Source organism: Mauremys mutica, chromosome 1 (assembly GCF_020497125.1).
Source record: "Mauremys mutica isolate MM-2020 ecotype Southern chromosome 1, ASM2049712v1, whole genome shotgun sequence".
Classification (NCBI taxonomy): Eukaryota; Metazoa; Chordata; order Testudines; family Geoemydidae; genus Mauremys; species Mauremys mutica.
The window spans coordinates 61859974-61877543 of NC_059072.1; the positions used below are offsets into that span (position 1 = coordinate 61859974).

The 17570-nt window shown below is 45.2% G+C and overlaps 1 long non-coding RNA gene across 1 annotated transcript in view; it reads left to right on the plus strand.

Annotated features, from left to right (window-relative positions):
• Positions 1–12612, plus strand: part of LOC123361968 — a 29298-nt gene extending 16686 nt beyond the window's left edge. Inside the window, exons 2-3 of the long non-coding RNA XR_006576302.1 lie at positions 2186–2386; positions 11571–12612. This is a non-coding gene — a long non-coding RNA (uncharacterized LOC123361968). The remainder of the gene's footprint in view (positions 1–2185; positions 2387–11570) is intronic.
• The last annotated feature ends 4958 nt before the right edge of the window (positions 12613–17570 follow it).

Genomic DNA, 17570 nt, shown 5'->3' on the forward strand with positions numbered 1-17570 from the left:
GAGGCCACATTGATAAATCATCTGACAATGGATGAAGATCAGGTATCCATGCCGATATTAAATCTGTCAGCTGTCTTCAATACTATTGATAATGAGGTGTTTACTTGTGTCTCAGTAGGGGTGGATAGGGCTGTCCTAGAGTGTCTGTATTAACTTCCTTACAGAGTGCTCTCCAAAGTTAGTGGTGGGAAATTGCAGCATCTCATAGAGGGAACTCTCACAAAGAGTTCTGCACAGTGTACCTGCCATGTCTAATCACTCTTATTCAATGTGTATATGGGCCATTTAGAAGGTTATTTAAAGAGACATGGGCTGAGGTTGTTTCAGTATACTGATGAGACAGTTTGTCTCTGTTCTGACCCAGGCAAAACTGTCAGCTACTAGTTTAGTGTTTGAGTGAAATTGGGGCATGGATGAGAACTAACTGACTGAGATCCAGTAAAGATCTGACAGAAGTGATGTTGATTGGTTGAGAGAAGTATCCAGAGTATATAGCAAGAATAATTTACCATTTAAATTGAAGTTGTGTATCCTCCATTTGTTCACCAGGTTTACAGTCTAGGTTTCTGATGAACTTACACCTACTACTAGAAGGTCATGTCAGCAGATGCAACACGTAACTGTGGGTAGTGGAAGGGCACAATTGAAAAGTTCTGTGGGGGCACGTGACCACAACACATGTTGCGTCTGCCTCCACCCACTGAACTTGGATATGTATGTAGACAGTGACGAGCTGCTAAAATCTTAGCAACCGGTTCCCTATAGAAAGTTCTGATTTAAGTGATGTGCCACAGTATGTATTTTTTTGTACCAATAGGGTTACCATACGTCCGTATTTTCGCGGGAGGAATTTTTAAATTTAAAAAATTCCACCCAGATTGTGATTTAAGAACCTAAAAGCCTGACATCTCTGGGAAAATACAGATGTATGTTAACCCTACCTAAAGTTCTTTTTTAAAAAGATGGGCCTGAACTAGAAATGAGCTCCATTTCACGTGTGGGTCCCCGCCACTCCCTTGGGGTGTGCTAGGGTGACCAGATGTCCCAATTTTATAGGGACGGTCTAAATTTTGGGGTCTTTTTCTTATATAGGCTCCTATTACCCCTCACCCCCGTCCTGATTTTTCACACTTGCTGTCTGGTCACCCTAGGGTGTGCACATGTGTGGGTCCCAGCTGCTCCCTGCCCCCTCCCCATTGAAGCAGGTGTGCAGGGTTACTGCCCTGGGAACTGCAGGGCACCAGTGGACATGGGGCTGGCTGCAGACAGGGGTATGGGGCAGGGCTAGCTGGAGGCAGGGAGTGTGACATGGGCTGGCTGCAATACGGGCTGGGTGTGGGCAAGGGGTGGCAGGGGCTGCGGGCAGGGGGTGGCTGCAGGCAGGGGCTGTGGCAGGGGCTGGCTGTGGGCAGGGGGCAGGGGTGGTTGCAGGCAGGGTTTGCGGGCAGGAGCTGGCTGTGGGCAGGGGGTGCAGGTACTCACACAGGGAGAGCGGCTGGGAGCAGCCCGAGCAGTAGGACGCAGCTGGGGACCCACCAGGCAGCAGTAGGAGCCCCAGGGCCAGAGGTCCAAGGAGCAGCAGCAGCAACAGGGCCAGGAGGCAGCCCACATGGCTCCCTCAGCGCAGCGCCCCCCGGTGGCCGGGAGGAGGAATTACAGGCTTCCCGGCCGGAGCCCATCAAAGCTTCCCTCACAGGGAAGCCAGTTAACAAGCGGTTCTAAAACCGCTTCTACATTTAACAACCGGTTCCTGCGAACCGGTGCGAACCGGCTCCAGCTCACCCCTGTATGTAGACAACATACTCTAGCAACTTCCTCCTCCTCCTCCTGCTTTCTGTCCTCTAGCTTCCCAGCCCCTTGCAGAGCTTATAGGCATCTCTCACTATCTGAGCTACTCTCAATCAATTTAGCAAGTGTTCAAAACAAGACCAGCAAAAAGGGCAACACAGTTGGAATGCACAGTCCCCCATGCACCAGGGTGGATGATACCAGGTTGGGATGGTGCTTAGAGCTAGATCATTTCAGTTATCAAGAACTTAAAATTATCAGTCACTTTTTGTTGGAGGGGGGAGTATGACATTTCCAAATCGCCTTCTCCCTGATAGGCACATTGGAGGCAAGTTGCTATTGGGGTTGCATTGAAGCAGCAGCAGGGTTCACTCCCTTCTCCCTCTTTCCCCCCTAGCCTGCTCCCCTCATTTGCCCCCGGGGTTCTCGGGCTGCATGGATTTCCACCTGAGCTGACTGGTGCTCCATGTCACAGCCCCTCTTCCCAATCTTGAAGCAGGCGGCAGGAAGGAGAAGCGACCCCATGTAGCAGAAGGAAGGTCAGCCTGCAGCCAGCCACCCTCCTGCTTCCTCCCTCCCTGCACTGCACAGACACAAGGTGAGTGCCACCACCAGGGGAAGCTGTTGCCTCCTCATTGCTGGGTGTTTCAGCAAGAGGCAGCCAGATAAATCTGTGGGGGCGTGTGATCCCGTGCCTTGGAGTCGCAGAGACACTTGGCCGGTGTGTGGGGGGTGTTCCTGAAAGTCACATCTGCTGAAGCACAAGGAACAACGCACAGAAACATGATTATTAAATTAACGCACAGCACTGAAACATTTCAGTAAAATACACATTTTGCAACATAATCACTTCCTCACTGACCCTTGGCAAGCACACATCTCTGCGAATACCTAAAGCATGGTGAGTGTTGGTGGCAGGGTGGGGCACTCCACATGGGGAAAAGAGCACTCACTCTATAAGGATTCTGGTGCAGCCATCTAGGGAAAAATTCTAAAATTCTCCCACACTTTTCCATAGGCGGGGGTCATTCTAGCAGATATCTCACTGTTAAGGGTAAGCAAGGTACATCTGCTCCCTATCCTGCTCACCTGTGTGCTGCTTTGGTCCCTGCACAAGTGATTGCCGAATGGCGCAGGAAAGTTCCTGCAATTGGGGAAGGAACAAAGTTGCTCTGCCAAGGAACCTTCAGTAGAGGATTGGCGAGTACCTCCAGGAAGCTTTCCTGGAGATCTCTCTGGAGAATTCCCGTGAGATCTCAGCATGCATCAACACCCTGTTCTGCTGTATTGATTAGCTACACAGAGAAAAGTCCAGCACACAGAAACACAGCCAGCCTTCTACATTTCTATACCCTGAACCCACCTCCACACTACACAAACCACAGCCACTTACCAGGTGTCTCTCCTGCCTTTTGCTCGCCAGAGAGCAACTGCTGAGACAGGCTAGATACCTCTGGAGTGGTGAACAGTTCCTGGCTGCCTTCCCTACCAGCCAACCCCATCGGGAGCTCCACATCATCATCTAACTCAATCTCTTAATCAATTACTTCATCCTCCGGGTTAGGTCCTCTTTCCACTGCCTCCAGACCTGCCAAAGTATCCACAGAGCTCTTGGCAGTGGAGGTTGGGTCGCCACCGAGGATAGTGTCCAGCTCCTTATAGAACCAGTAGGTCTTAGGTGCAACGCTGGAGTGGTTTGCCTCCCTCGCCTCATGGTATGCCTGCCTCAGCTCTTTATCTTCACTCTGCACTGCAGCATGTCCCAATCATAGCCCTTTTCGCACAAGCCTCAAGAATTGTGCCCAAAGATATCCCAATTCCTACGGCTCAAGTACAGCTGGGACTGCACAGCCTCCTCTCCCCATATACTAAGCAGATCTAGCAGCTCTGCAGTGGTCCAAGCATGAGAGCATTTGCCACAATAACGTGCCATGGTCACCTGGGACGATGTGAGGAGACCTCCATGCCAAGCAAACAAGAAATGGAGTTTTAAAAATTCCCAGGCCTTCTAAGGGGAAGGGGCAGATGGTTGTTTACCTGACTGCAGGGCAGTGGAGTTCAAACTGCTGATATGAGCAGTTATGATGGACATTGTGGGACACCTCTTGGAGGCCAATTAAAGCAATAAAATCAAGCATGGTGTCTACAGTGGCACTTTGTCAACAAAAATTTAGAGGAAAAAGACTTAGGTCTCTTGTCGGGGTCGTTGTATTTTGTTGCCAAAACAGGGCATTTTTGCCTCAAAAAGTCTTATTGCAGTTTGTAAACATACACTGTTTTGTCGACAAAAGCTGACTTTTGTCAACAAAGCATTGTAGTGTAGACAAGGCCTAACTGTCTCTCTTGATCCTGCTTTATAACTGCTCCCATTTTGTTTGCAATGTTGTAGTCATGTTGGACTCAGGATATTAGGAAGACAAGGTGTGTGAGGTAATGTCTTTTATTGGACCAACTTGTTGGTGAAAGAGACGAGCTTTTTAGCTACACAGAGCTCTTCTTCAGGTCTTCTGTTAACCATTATTGCATTGTATCTTTCCACTATTATGCTTTTTTAAGACTGCAGCTAAGTAGCTTCTAAGCATTTCAGTCTTTTGTCATCAGTAGATTGGTCTGCCTGTCTTAAGTGGTGGATCCACTTGTTCTTTGTTTTTCTCTTATACTTGCACCTCTTTTATAAAGCACATTTCCCACCACCAGCAGTGCAGCTCCACCAGGTGTATCTCCACTGTGGAACTGTTAGTAAGGACCAGCTGTTAGTAAGGACCGTTGATATTTTGACAGCACAATCCCCTAGACCTGATCTGAGCAGGGTTGGCTGATACAGTCATTAAAATGATGGCTGGTCTACACAAACACTACAATTATGGCTACCTCTTGTGGAGATGCAATGGTAAGAAATTTTAAGAAAATTTTGCTTTCACTTTTTGCTGTCCTTGAATTTTCATGGCAAATCCTGCTTTTACTGTGAATTTAATTTGCTGCCTAATGCAACACACATTTTCAATAAGGTTATTTTTATATTAACAAAAAGAAAAAAGCAATTCAATTAAGTCTAAAACAGACTTTAAAAAAATCTGATCATTTCATCTCATTGAACACTTTTGACAATTCAAGATTTTAGAAATTGTGCCTCATCAAGGCTTGATAGCTTGGCTCCTGCAGCTGGGAAAGAACCAGAAAAGATGTAATGAGGCCATAGATTGGTTACATATTAAACAAGTGGCAAGTCTCTTTAAGACCAGCATGTTCTACAGCAGAAAAAGAAATTCAGTAGAAGATGCTGTGGATATTTTCCCACCCTGGAGGAGGGTGAAAGGGTACTTCATATCAGACTGACTGCAGCTGGTTTAAGTTAAATTAATTTTTCCCTGTTGAGGAAATTTGTGCACAAAAAGGAAGTAGGAATACATTTTGGGGAACACTTTTGCTGGAATGCTGTTCACGATATTATTTTTAAAATGATGATAGTCAATATTTTGGCAATTTAAGGAGCACTACCCACAAGATATATACTACATTACTTATACTAAGATACCCATATACCCAGATGGAAAACTCACTTTTCTCTGGAGGAATGATGGTAACAATTCTGGAATGTAGCAGAAATGGACAAAACAGTTTATGCATTTAAACATAAACACCAGTTCTATTACAAAATTGGGTCAAGATTTGCACCGTCAGAACTTGCCAAGACAATGTAGCCTTTGACAGATCTTAGTTTATGTACAATGAATGATCTTCTTTGCAGCCAGGGTTATGATGACTTTTGAATCTTTAACTTAAAATACTCTTTTTTTAAATTGAAGGAGATTTTCTCTCTGTGTAAAAACAGCAATTGTTCACTGAAACTTTTGAAGATAGAAAAGCAAAGTGTTAGGAAATAGGGATTTAATTGTCACATTTAGTCCATCCCTGGAGGAAAACTATTAGCTGCTCCCCCCCCCCCCCCAATTTTGTAAGGCAAAGCAGCCATGCAAATTAGCAAAGGGGACAGAAGAGGAAGAGAACCTAATGCTGTGGAATCTTGAACATTGGTTAATGGTTTAACACCATTGTATATAATGGGGTGGCCAAACTTATGAACCCTCTGAGCCCCATACAATAATTTACAGAAGTTTGAGAGCCGCAAGAAACACACAACCACCCTGCGGGAGTGCAGGACTTCTGCTCTGATGCCCCCCTCTGAGGGGCTAAAGCCCCGTGACCCCAGTGGCAGATTTAGAGTTAGTGGAGCCCTGTGTGCAGCTTCATTTTTGGGTCTCTTCCCCCTCTCCCCCGGGACCAAGCCAAGAAAAATAACATTCTCTCTTATCAGTCCCCCCCCCCATTTTTAATTCTTTTTTTCCTTCATCCTTTCCACAATCCTCTTCCTATATAATAAGTAATGGGAAGTACATGAAAATAAAAGTGAAGTACCTTGATTTGGGTAGGGGGTTGGGGTGCAGGGAGGGTGTGGGGATCAGGCTCTGGGAGGGAGTTTGGGTACTGGGTGTGGGCTCTGGGCTGGGGCAGGGATGCGGGAGGGGGATGGGGGGATGGCACTTACCTTGGGTGGCCCGGCTCCAAAAGCGACCGGCACACACACCCCTCTGGCAAGGGCTCCTAGGCCAGGGAGGGCAGGGGGGTCTCCATGCGCTGCTGCCCACAGGTGCCACCCCTGCAGCTCCCATTGGCAGTAGTTCCTGGCCAATGGGAGCTGCAGAGTTGGCCCTTGGGGCAGGGGTAGTACACGGAGACCCCCTCCAGGGGCCGCAGAGACATGCCAGCCGTTTTCAGGAGCGGTGTGGCGGGAGGGAGGCAGAGTGGGCAGGGAGCTGCCTTAGCCCTTCTGCTGGCACATCTCTGCATGCCCCTTAAGGGTAGGGGAGCACCGGGTCTCTGTGTGCAGAGCCACCTCCCCCCTGCCAGGGGTATGCAGAGACATGCCAGCAGCCAGCTACTTCCGGGAGCGGCCTGGGGCCACCGGCCACAGCATGCAGGCAGCCTACCTCTCTGAGTCCTGCTGCACCTCTGGCTGGGACTCAGGGCCAGGTTGTCAAATGAGATTTGTCCTGCATTTTGGGGGGGGCCTGCTGTCTTGGGGGGGGGTGCGTGCCACCGCATGGTTTGTTTCATGGTAAATCCGCTTCTGCGTGACCCCCTTCTCTGCAGAGCAGAAGCCCCTTGTCCCACTGCAGGGCACTGAGTTCCCCTGCCCACCAGCCTCCACGAGCCACACTTTAAAAGAACCACACGCTGGTTTGGCCACACCTGGTATTTAACCTGTCAGAAACCCCAGAGTTAGCTGGTTTTGATCACACTTTTGTGGGTGAGGCTAAAGGGAGACCTGTTTCCCTATAGGATTATGCATTTTAGATTATGGATGTGTGTTCTACCACAGTCTGGAACATAATATCATCCATTTCCCTGATAAGAGGAAGTTCAGGGTGGGAAGTTGTGGGGAGGTTCTCCAAAGCATAATTAGGATGGGGACAGAAAAGCTAGAGAACAGGAAACAATGCAATATGTAAATGGAGATAGGCGTGGAGAGCAGGAGAAGAGAGGGTCAAGAAGAATAATGAAAGAGGAACATATAAGAGCAGAGAGCTTTACTAAAGCAATAGGGTACATGCGGAAAACCTCTAGTTTCCTGAGGGGAGAAAGTAGCTTCTTAAAGCCTGTTGAGAACTAGAGTATAGTTTTGTTATTAGCAATGCTCATTAATGGTGGATGGTACATTTTATTTATATATATATAAATTAATATATATATATATATTAACAATCAGTGTAAAAGATCCTAATCCCACTATTAATAAAAAAGAGACCATGGTGAAACTCAGAAAAAATAATGCAGAGAAATACTTTTCTTACAAACAATCCAGTTTTGAGCAGTTAGGGACAGTAGTGATATATGTAGATATTTTATAGCAAGGTGTGTGTGTATAGGAATTGGGGATTTAAATAAACAAAAACCCTAGCAACTTAAAAAAAGAAAAGAGTATGATAGCAATTCTAATTTTGGAAACTTTTGCCTTCTCATTGGAAGATGATTTGAAAGCCTATGGGTGGACCTTTGCCTAGTAGACAAAACAGAAGAGTGACCTGATGCTGAACACGAGCAATGCTTGTTGTGGTAGAAATACTAGGAGTAGAGATATTGTATGTGGAAGATACTTTAATTATGCATTGAAATCTAGTTAAATAAATGACAGTAAATGTGGGTGGTGATGACCAGCAATTAGTCCTCCCTACAAATAAAAAAGATTGGAAAGAGGAAAATAAAGCATTCAGCATTTTTTTTCCAGATGCATGGTTATATATCATAGAAATGTAGGGCTGGAAGGGACTGATAGTTCATCTACTCCAGTCCCATGCATTGAGGCATGACTAAGTTATCTAGACCAGCATTTCTTAAACTGGGGTCTGTGGGACCCCAGGGGTCTGCAAGGGAGCTCCAGGGGGTCTATAGGCCCTGCTGATCAACTTCTTTCCCTCCCAGCATGGTGTGCAGAAGGCGCTGGGAAGGAGGGGGAGGAGCAGAGAACGGAGCACAATCGAGAGAGAGAGAGAATCATGTCCAGTGCCGCTGCCCCCACTGATCAACTCCTGTGAGGGAACAGCTGTTGTGGGGGCAGAATGGGGTAAAGAAGAGGATGAGCAGGGGTGGGGTCTTGGGGTGGAGTGTGGGAGGGGCCTGGGGCTGAGTGGAGGCCTTGGGTGTCTAGGGCAAAATTTTAAATCAAAATGAGGGTCCTCGGGTTACTAAAGTTTGAGAACCACTGACCTAAACCACCCGTAGACCATCCTGTTTACTGGAATAGAATCATTGTTTCCTCTTTTGATCTAAAATCATGCTTGCTGCTGGTGGCAATGTACAGTTATATGTGCAAATCACCTGAGCTCCATAATAATATCGCCATGCCATATGCGTGGGTCAGGCATATGGACTATGTGTATGGAATATGGGCTTATATCCATATTCAATGACAAAAAAAACTGTTCACACAGTATTAAGGTTGCTTGGTGGTAGGTCATTTCCTTGCAGAACTTTGAGTTGAGCAAATCTCAGCCTTCTTAAAAACAGGAAATGCAGAGTTAAGGTTGTCCAGCAACCTTAGTGTTGCTGAAATATATAAGCTCTTCACCTTTTTTTACAACCCATTCATTCTCATCCACAGAATTTCTTCTAACAAAATTAAAGGACAAAAAGGGGAGGGAGGAAGGGAAGTTACGCATTTCATTGAGTTGCTGTAGCAATTACTCAGATGCTCAGCCAAACCAGAGAAAACTACGCATACCTCCGCCACATAAATCTCTTATGTGGTCCAAATCTACTCTCAGACATTGTATGAGGTGCACACCACAAATAAGTCCCAGATAATTTCCATTGAAATGAATGACCACAGTGGCTCATAAACCAAAACTTCTTAAGGCATGGGTTAGACTCTTCAGGTGGCCTACATTGACATCACGTTTTACCCACCCTTTCTCCACCCTATCAGCCTGTAGTCAGCAACCTCTATGTCATGGTAAGAACAAGGAGTCCAGTGGCACCTTAAAGACTAACAGATTTATTTGGGCATAAGCTTTCATGAGTAAAAAACCTCACTTCAGATGCATGGAGTGAAAGTTACAGATGCAGGCATTATATAATGACGAGAAGGGAGTACCTCACAAGTGGAGAACCAGTGTTGACAGGGTCAATTCGATCAGGGTGTAGTCCACTCCCAATAATAGATGAGAAGGTATCAATTCCAGGAGAGGCAAAGCTGCTTTTGTAATGAGCCAGTCACTCCTAGTCCCCATTCAAGCCCAAATTAATGGTGTTAAATTTGCAAATGAATTTTAGTTCTGCTGTTTCTCTTTGAAGTCTGTTTCTGAAGTTTTTTTGTTCAAGAATAAGCAGCAAAGAGTCTTGTGGCACCTTATAGACTAACAGACGTTTTGGAGCATGAGCTTTCGTGGGTGAATACCCACTTCGTCGGATGCATGTAGTCTACATGCATCTGACGAAGTGGGTATTCACCCACGAAAGCTCATGCGCCAAAACGTCTGTTAGTCTATAAGGTGCCACAAGACTCTTTGCTGCTTTTACAGATCCAGACTAACACGGCTACCCCTCTGATACTTGTTCAAGAATAGTTACTTTTAAATCTGTTATAGAATGTCCAGGGAGGTTGAAGTATGATATATGTGATATATGCCATTATGTGCCAACAATGCCCCTCTGCCATGTACATTGGCCAAACCGGACAGTCCCTACGGAAGAGAATAAATGGACACAAATTGGACATCAGGAATGGTAACATACAAAAGCCAGTAGGTGAACACTGATCAAATTGGCTCTGTCAACATTGGTTCTCCACTTGTGAGGTACTCCCTTCTCTTGTCATTATATAATGCCTGCATCTGTAACTTTAACTCCATGCATCTGAAGAAGTGAGGTTTTTTACCCATGAAAGCTTATGCCCAAATAAATCTGTTAGTCTTTAAGGTGCAAGACAAACCCAAGAAAGAAACCAACAGGACTCCACTGGCCATCACATACAGTCCCCAGCTCAAACCCCTCCAGCGCATCATCAGGGATCTACAACCCATCCTGGAGAATGATCCCACACTTTCACAGGCCTTGGGTGGCAGGCCAGTCCTCGCCCACAGACAACCTGCCAACCTGAAGCATATTCTCACCAGTAACTGCACACCGCACCATAGTAACTCTAGCTCAGGAACCAACCCATGCAACAAACCTCGATGCCAACTCTGCCCACATATCTACACCAGCAACACCATCACAGGACCTAACCAGATCAGCCACACCATCACTGGTTCATTCACCTGCACGTCCACCAATGTAATATATGCCATCATATGCCAGCAGTGCCCCTCTGCTATGTACATCGGCCAAACTGGACAGTCTCTAAGGAAAAGGATAAATGGACACAAATCAGATATTAGGAATGGCAATATACAAAAACCTGTAGGAGAACACTTCAACCTCCCTGGCCACACAATAGCAGATCTTAAGGTGGCCATCCTGCAGCAAAAAAACTTCAGGACCAGACTTCAAAGAGAAACTGCTGAGCTCCAGTTCATCTGCAAATTTGACACCATCAGCTCAGGATTAAACAAAGACTGTGAATGGCTTGCCAATTACAGAACCAGTTTCTCCTCCCTTGGTTTTCACACCTCAACTGCTAGAACAGGGCCCCATCCTCCCTGATTGATCTAACCTCGTTATCTCTAGCTTGCTTCTTGCTTGCATATATAAACCTGCCCCTGGAAATTTCCACCACTTGCATCTGAAGAAGTGGGTATTCACCCACGAAAGCTCATGCTGCAAAACGTCTGTTAGTCTATAAGGTGCCACAGGATTCTTTGTTGCTTTTACAGATCCAGACTAACACGGCTACCCCTCTGATACTATTTAAATTGTTGTTAGTCTCTTTTTTTTGTTTTTTTTTGTTTTTGCTAAGTACACAAAGCTGAATTTGTGCATGTTAAATGTGCGTAAGCTGAGACTCGCCTGTACAGACTAACATGGCTACCCCCTGATACTTGACTCTATGTCATGCTGTTCTCCTTCCTCTCCTGTAAACTTCTGTAATCTCTTGATTCAGGAATTGCCCTAGCATTCACATATTTATATACTATCTCTTTGTTCTAACAGATAAAGAAGAACTGATTGCAGAACTAAAAATTAATGGTAGCTTAGGTACAAGTGGTCATAACTTGATAACATTTATAATTGCAAGCAGAATAAAGTTTAAACCAATAATATATATATACTTGGTATTTTAATAGGGCCAGTTTCATAAAGCTGAAAATTATGAGCCAGATCAGCTGGGAGGAAGAATTTAATCAGAAAAATGGGAATCATCTAAGAACACTTTACTAGATACCCAAAAAGCCACAATCAAGAGAGAATGTAGGAGCAAGATTGTATAATAGTACTATAAGAATAAAGGTACTAATGTATGTCTTGATTTTATCCTGCCAGCCACCCTTTTTGAACAGCAGAAAGGAATGACCCTCTGGGACACTGGTAGAAATGCATCTGACAGACTGCCAGTGTCTGTACTGACCCTGAGCAGGAACAGACCAGAACAATCCTTATGACTGATTATGGTCACCCTTTCATTTTAGGATAAGTTATAATGTCTACTATGGTTTTCTATATGTATTACAAATTAGGCACTCTAGTTAAATATACATTTCTTTGTTTGAAGGTTTAGTAAGTAAGAGACAGGATCTTGTATTGTGTCTATGTTAAGGAGATTAGAGGAACATTGAAGGCCTGGGGCCCCAGTGTGAATTGTTTTGATTATAAGATTTAGGAAGGCTTAATTTACAATGTCTTTTGCTCAATATAAAATGCGGCTGTTTGTATTCTCAGAGGTCTCTGTAAAAGCCTGTTTGTGTGAATGAGGAATGTATACATCAGGAAAAAATAAGGTGTGAAGGCCATTGTTATAGCCAAATGGCCAAGGAAGAAGGAGTGGAGAGCCTTAATGACACCATCAACACACATCCATAATAAAGGAAGGGCAGATTGATGACCCTGAGGTAAGGCTGGCACCCCTAAAGACAATTGATTAAATCAAATCCGGGACAGGATGACCCCCTCGGAGATGTTTTAGAATGTTTACATCAAAGGATAAACGCCGCAGGTGCAGATCTTGGTGGTAGTAGCAAATATTCAAACGAGAACTAATTAAGAAGTAACCCGGTCAGAAACTGACACAGCAAAATCCATAGATTTCAACAGAGAAAAAAGACTATAAGAACAGGGTGCTTTGCCATGGGACTTTGGGTTCATCTTGCCACTACTCCAGGAGCATCAGATCGCGACCAACAGAGCCCGGCTCCCCTCTGCGACCAGTCTGGCTGGCCACTAGATTGATCCAGACTCTGGACTGGTAACTATAAATGTCAACTGGCAGGACACTCTGTGTGTGTGTGTGTGTGTGTGTGTGTGTGTGTGTAAAGCATATGCTAACTGCTGTATTCTCAATAAATGCAGCATTTTTACCTTCTCCCCTATAAAGATCCCGTGTGCTTCTTATAAGTATAACAAGAATGCTGTGCAAGTTAAAAAAAACAGACCCGATTTAGAGGGGAACTGAAGGTAGCTATAATAAATAAAAAAAGATTATGTGTAACAAATAGAAGGAAAGGGAGGATGATAGTCATGAGTTATCAAAGTTAGGAACTATAAAAAATTAATAAGGTAAGTCAAGGGACACAAGAAGAATTCTATGACTACAGGGCCGGTGCAACCATTTAGGCGACCTAGGTGGTCACCTAGGGTGCTGGGATTTGGGGGCGCCATTTTCTTCGGCAGCGACCGCAGCTGCCGGATCTTCGGCCGCCCTGGTCACCACCGGCATTTAGGCGGAGGGAGCTGGGGCACGGGAGCACGGGGAGGGCCGCCTGCAGCAAGTAAGGGAGGGGGCAGCACGCAGGGGAACTCCCCGCCCCAGCTCACCCCTGCCCCGCCTCCTCCCTGAGCACGCCATGGCTGCTTCACTTCTCCCACCTCCCAGGCTTGCAGTGCCAATCAGCTTAGGTGCTGCAAGCCTGGAAGGCGGGAGAAGTGAAGCAGCGACGGCGTGCTCGGGGTGCTCGTGCGAGGAGCAGGGGTGAGCTAGGGCGGGGGGGTGCCTCAGGGTGGGGGGTGGGGAGCTGCCGCAAGGGGGGCACCTCAGGGCGGAGGGGGGGAGCTGCCGTGGGGGGGGCGCCTCGGGGGGGGCATGGGTGGGGCGCAAGGTGGAAGTTTTGCCTAGGGCGTGAAACATCCTTGCACCGGCCCTGTATGACTAGTAGAGCAATACTAAGACAATAAGGAGTTTTTTAAATATGCTGTGACCACTGCTGGAATATTGTGTCCACTTCTGGTGTCCATAATTCAAGGAGTTTTTAAATAATCCTTACAATGGTATTGGTCCATTACTAGATGAAAATAGAATTATCAACAATAATGCAGAAAAGAGGTGTTCAATATTTATTTCTGTTCTGTATTCCGGGGAAAAAACAGATGATATAATCTTATCATATGTTGATGATCGCACTCTTTCCATTCCACTAGTATCGCTGGAGGATGATAAACAGAAGCTATGAAAGTTAGACATTTTTAAATCAGCAGGCCCAGAGTTTTAAAGGGGCTGGCTGAGGAAATCACTGGACTATTAATGTTGATTTTTCAGTAAGTCTTGGAGTACTGAAAGAAAGCTAATGTGATAATTTTTAAAAAGGGTAAACAGGGTAACCTAGATAATTATAGGCTTGTCAACCTGACAAGCCCAGACAAAATAAAGGAGTGGCTGATATGGGATTTGATTAAATAAGAAATAAAGGCAGGTAATGTAATTAGTGCAAATCAACATGGGTTTATGGAAAAGAGATCCTGTTAAACTAACTTGATATTTTTATGAGATTATAAATTTGGTTGATAAAGGTAATAGTGTTGATGTAATATACTTAGACTTCTGTAAGGCATTTAACTTGGTACTGCATGACATTTTGATTAAACAACTAGCATGACATAAAATTACTGGCACACATTACATGGATTAAAAACTGGGTAACCAATAGGTCTCAAAATATAACTGTAAACGGGGAATCGTCATTGAGACGGTTTGTTTCCAGTGTGGTTCTGTAGGGGTCAGTTCTTGGCACTATGCTATTTCACATTTTTATCAGTGACCTGGCAGGAAACATAAAATCATCACTGATAAAGTTTGCAGATGACACAAAAATTGGGAGAGTGGTAAATAATGAAGAGGACAGGTCACTGTGATCTGGAGAGCTTTGTAAACTGGGTTCAGACAAACAATATGCATTTTAACATGGGTAAATATATGCAGCTAGGAACAAAGAATGTAGGTCCTACTTACATGATAAGGGACTCGAACCTGGGAAGCCGTGACTCTGAAAAAAATTTGGGGGTCATGATAGATAAACAGCTGAACATGTGCTCCCAATGTGATACTGTGGCCAAAAGAGCTAATGTAACCTTGGATGTATAAATGGAAATCTCAAATAGGTGTGGAGAGGTTATTTTACCTCTATATTTGACACTGCTGTGATCACTGCTGGAATATTGTGTCCACTTCTGGTGCCCACAATTCAAGAAGGATGTTGATACATTGGAGAGGGTTCTGGGAAGAGCCACAAGGATGATTAAAAGATTAGAAAGCATGCTTTATAGTGATAGACTCAAGGAGCTCAATCTATTTACCTTAATAAAGAGAATGTTAAGAGGTGACTTGATTATAGTCTATAAATACCTATCTCAGGAACTAATATTTAATGGACTCTCCAGTCTAGCAGAGAAGGAAATAACACTAGCCACTGTCTGGAAGTTGAAGCTAGACAAATTCAGAGTAGAAATAAGGTGTAAATTTTTAAGGGTCAGAAAAATTAACCATTGGGACAATTTGCCAAGGGTTGTGATGGATTCTCCATCACTGACTATTTTTAAGATTGGATGTTTTCCTAAAAGATCTGTTCTAGAAATTATTTTGGGGGAGTTTTATGGCTTATGTTATACAGGAAGTCAGACTAGGTTATCATAATGTTCCCTTTTGGCCTTAGAATCTATGAATCATTAGCAACCATGGCATCACACACATTTATTTTCCCTCAGCAGTCAAGGTACCTGCACTGTCTACTCTAAACCTTGGTGCTGTGTGGCTTTAGGAATATCAACATAAATCTGCCTGAAATTAGGAAGTAGCCATTTCTGTGCCCCACATTGTCTCTCCCACCCGACACCCTCTGGCTGAGGCTTTGGCTACACTTACACTTCAAAGCGCTGCCGCGGCAGCGCTTTGAAGCGCTAAGTGTAGTCAAAGCGCCAGTGCTGGGAGAGAGCTCTCCCAGCGCTGTCCGTACTCCACCTCCCTGTGGGGAATAATGGACAGCGCTGGGAGCCGCGCTTCCAGCGCTGGGGCTTTGACCACACTGGCGCTTTGCAGCGCCGCAATTTGCAGCGCTGGAGAGGGTGTGTTTTCACACCCTGCTGCAGCGCTGCAAATTTGTAAGTGTAGCCAAGCCCTTAGTAAAACAGATTTTCTCAAACAACCAATCCAAGAGTTGCCTACTACCCATCCTCATTTCCCACCCTTCCTGTTTCCCATACCCCCATTACACCAGGTCCTCTGTCTCCTGCTCCTCCTTACCCGATATAACAAAATGTTTGGTTAGACTGCCCACTGACTGTTCTGCTGCGTTCACCATAAATTGCCCCATAAAATAAAAACACATTATAGCAGAGACAGCTTGTATCAGGCAACATGAGTTATTAAATGTGTATTGCACAGATATACAAAGATTCGGACTGGAAATAACAGTGGCAGGGTGTTCACCAGGGCTAATGGTGTTGGCACAGTCCTCGAACTACCCAGGCAAATGTAAAGTGGCTGCATAGAAATGACCTCAAGGTTTTTTCTTTAGTGGTGCACTGCAATCCTTCCAGACTTCACATCTATGCAAACAAATAAGTGAATATTTTCTTTAATAGTTTTCAGTTTGGGGCCTCAGTGGGTGCCATGCTCTACCTTGGTAAAATGTGGCTAATCAAGACCATTTTGACCTGCAGAGCCATAATAGTTTGCTATCTAGCTCTGCACAAAGAAAACCAACCAACCAAAACATAAAAATCACCCTTGGAAGCAACACCTGAAAATAACTATTATTTTTGGAGGGTCTTATGTCTCCAAACCCCCTGGCTCAACTGACCCCAAATTTGGAACACTAATCTTACTCTGCACTCCCACAAGGCAGCGCAGATATAATGTGCCAGCGTGTGGATTTTAGAGCATTTAGAAGTATTGTCCTTCAAGCAGGAAGGCTAGAGGGATGATGGAAAAAAAGGGCTTCTCTACCAATCCACCTGTAGCATAGGAATCTCTGAAAGGTGTGAAGTGGCCCATTCGTCTTATGGTGATGTTCTCAGCTGCAAGAGAACACCCCCAAGAGACCAGTGCAACCTGAAACAATAGCTGTAAGAGGTGAACTGCTCCATTCACCTCAGTGGGTGTTCCCAGCCCCCTCCTGAGCACTTTACAGCTGTGCTATGCATGAAGTATGCCCATTCTCAGCTCCCCACCCAAAGTGGCAAGACTGAAGACATTCCCCAAAACCTTGCCCACATACGGGGCCGTGAGGAGCTCTCAGACTCTCCCAAAAAGACAACACCCTCCAGAGGCTGATTTAGGAGGGAGGAGGGAGTCTGGGATGCTTTCTAGGTGCACACAAGACTGTGGGTTACCTTGTTACCTGCTTGTCTCAGTCAGAGAGAGATTTGCTGGTACTAAAGGAGTGACAGCTCCCTGTCACCCGAGTTTATTAGCCATGCCAGATAAACTTCTCAGGACGCTGTCAGTCCTTTCTTTGTCTTGCAGGTAACATTTGGTGCACCCCAGTCTCTGAACCTCCTTGAAGAGTCTTTTTCTGTGGTATCCAGCCACTGTCACTGGACACTCACAGTAAGACTGCTCCCTCCAAAGAGCAGTATACACACCAGCTTACTTGATTCAAGTAAGAGCTCACACTTTGCTTAATGTTAACAGCACTCAGATCTACTGATGATAAAACAAAGAAAAGGTTATTAGCAAAGATAGAGCTTCAAGTGCTACTGAGTAAGGGTAGTAGAAACAGCTATAGTAACAAATGAAACAAAAGTAGACCATGCTGCTATGAGACTAAACACAACCTTAGGAGGGTAAAGTCTTTGTCTTGAATATCCATCTCACCTTCAGCAACCTCAGCATCACCAGCCCCTTGGGCCAGGATCCAGCT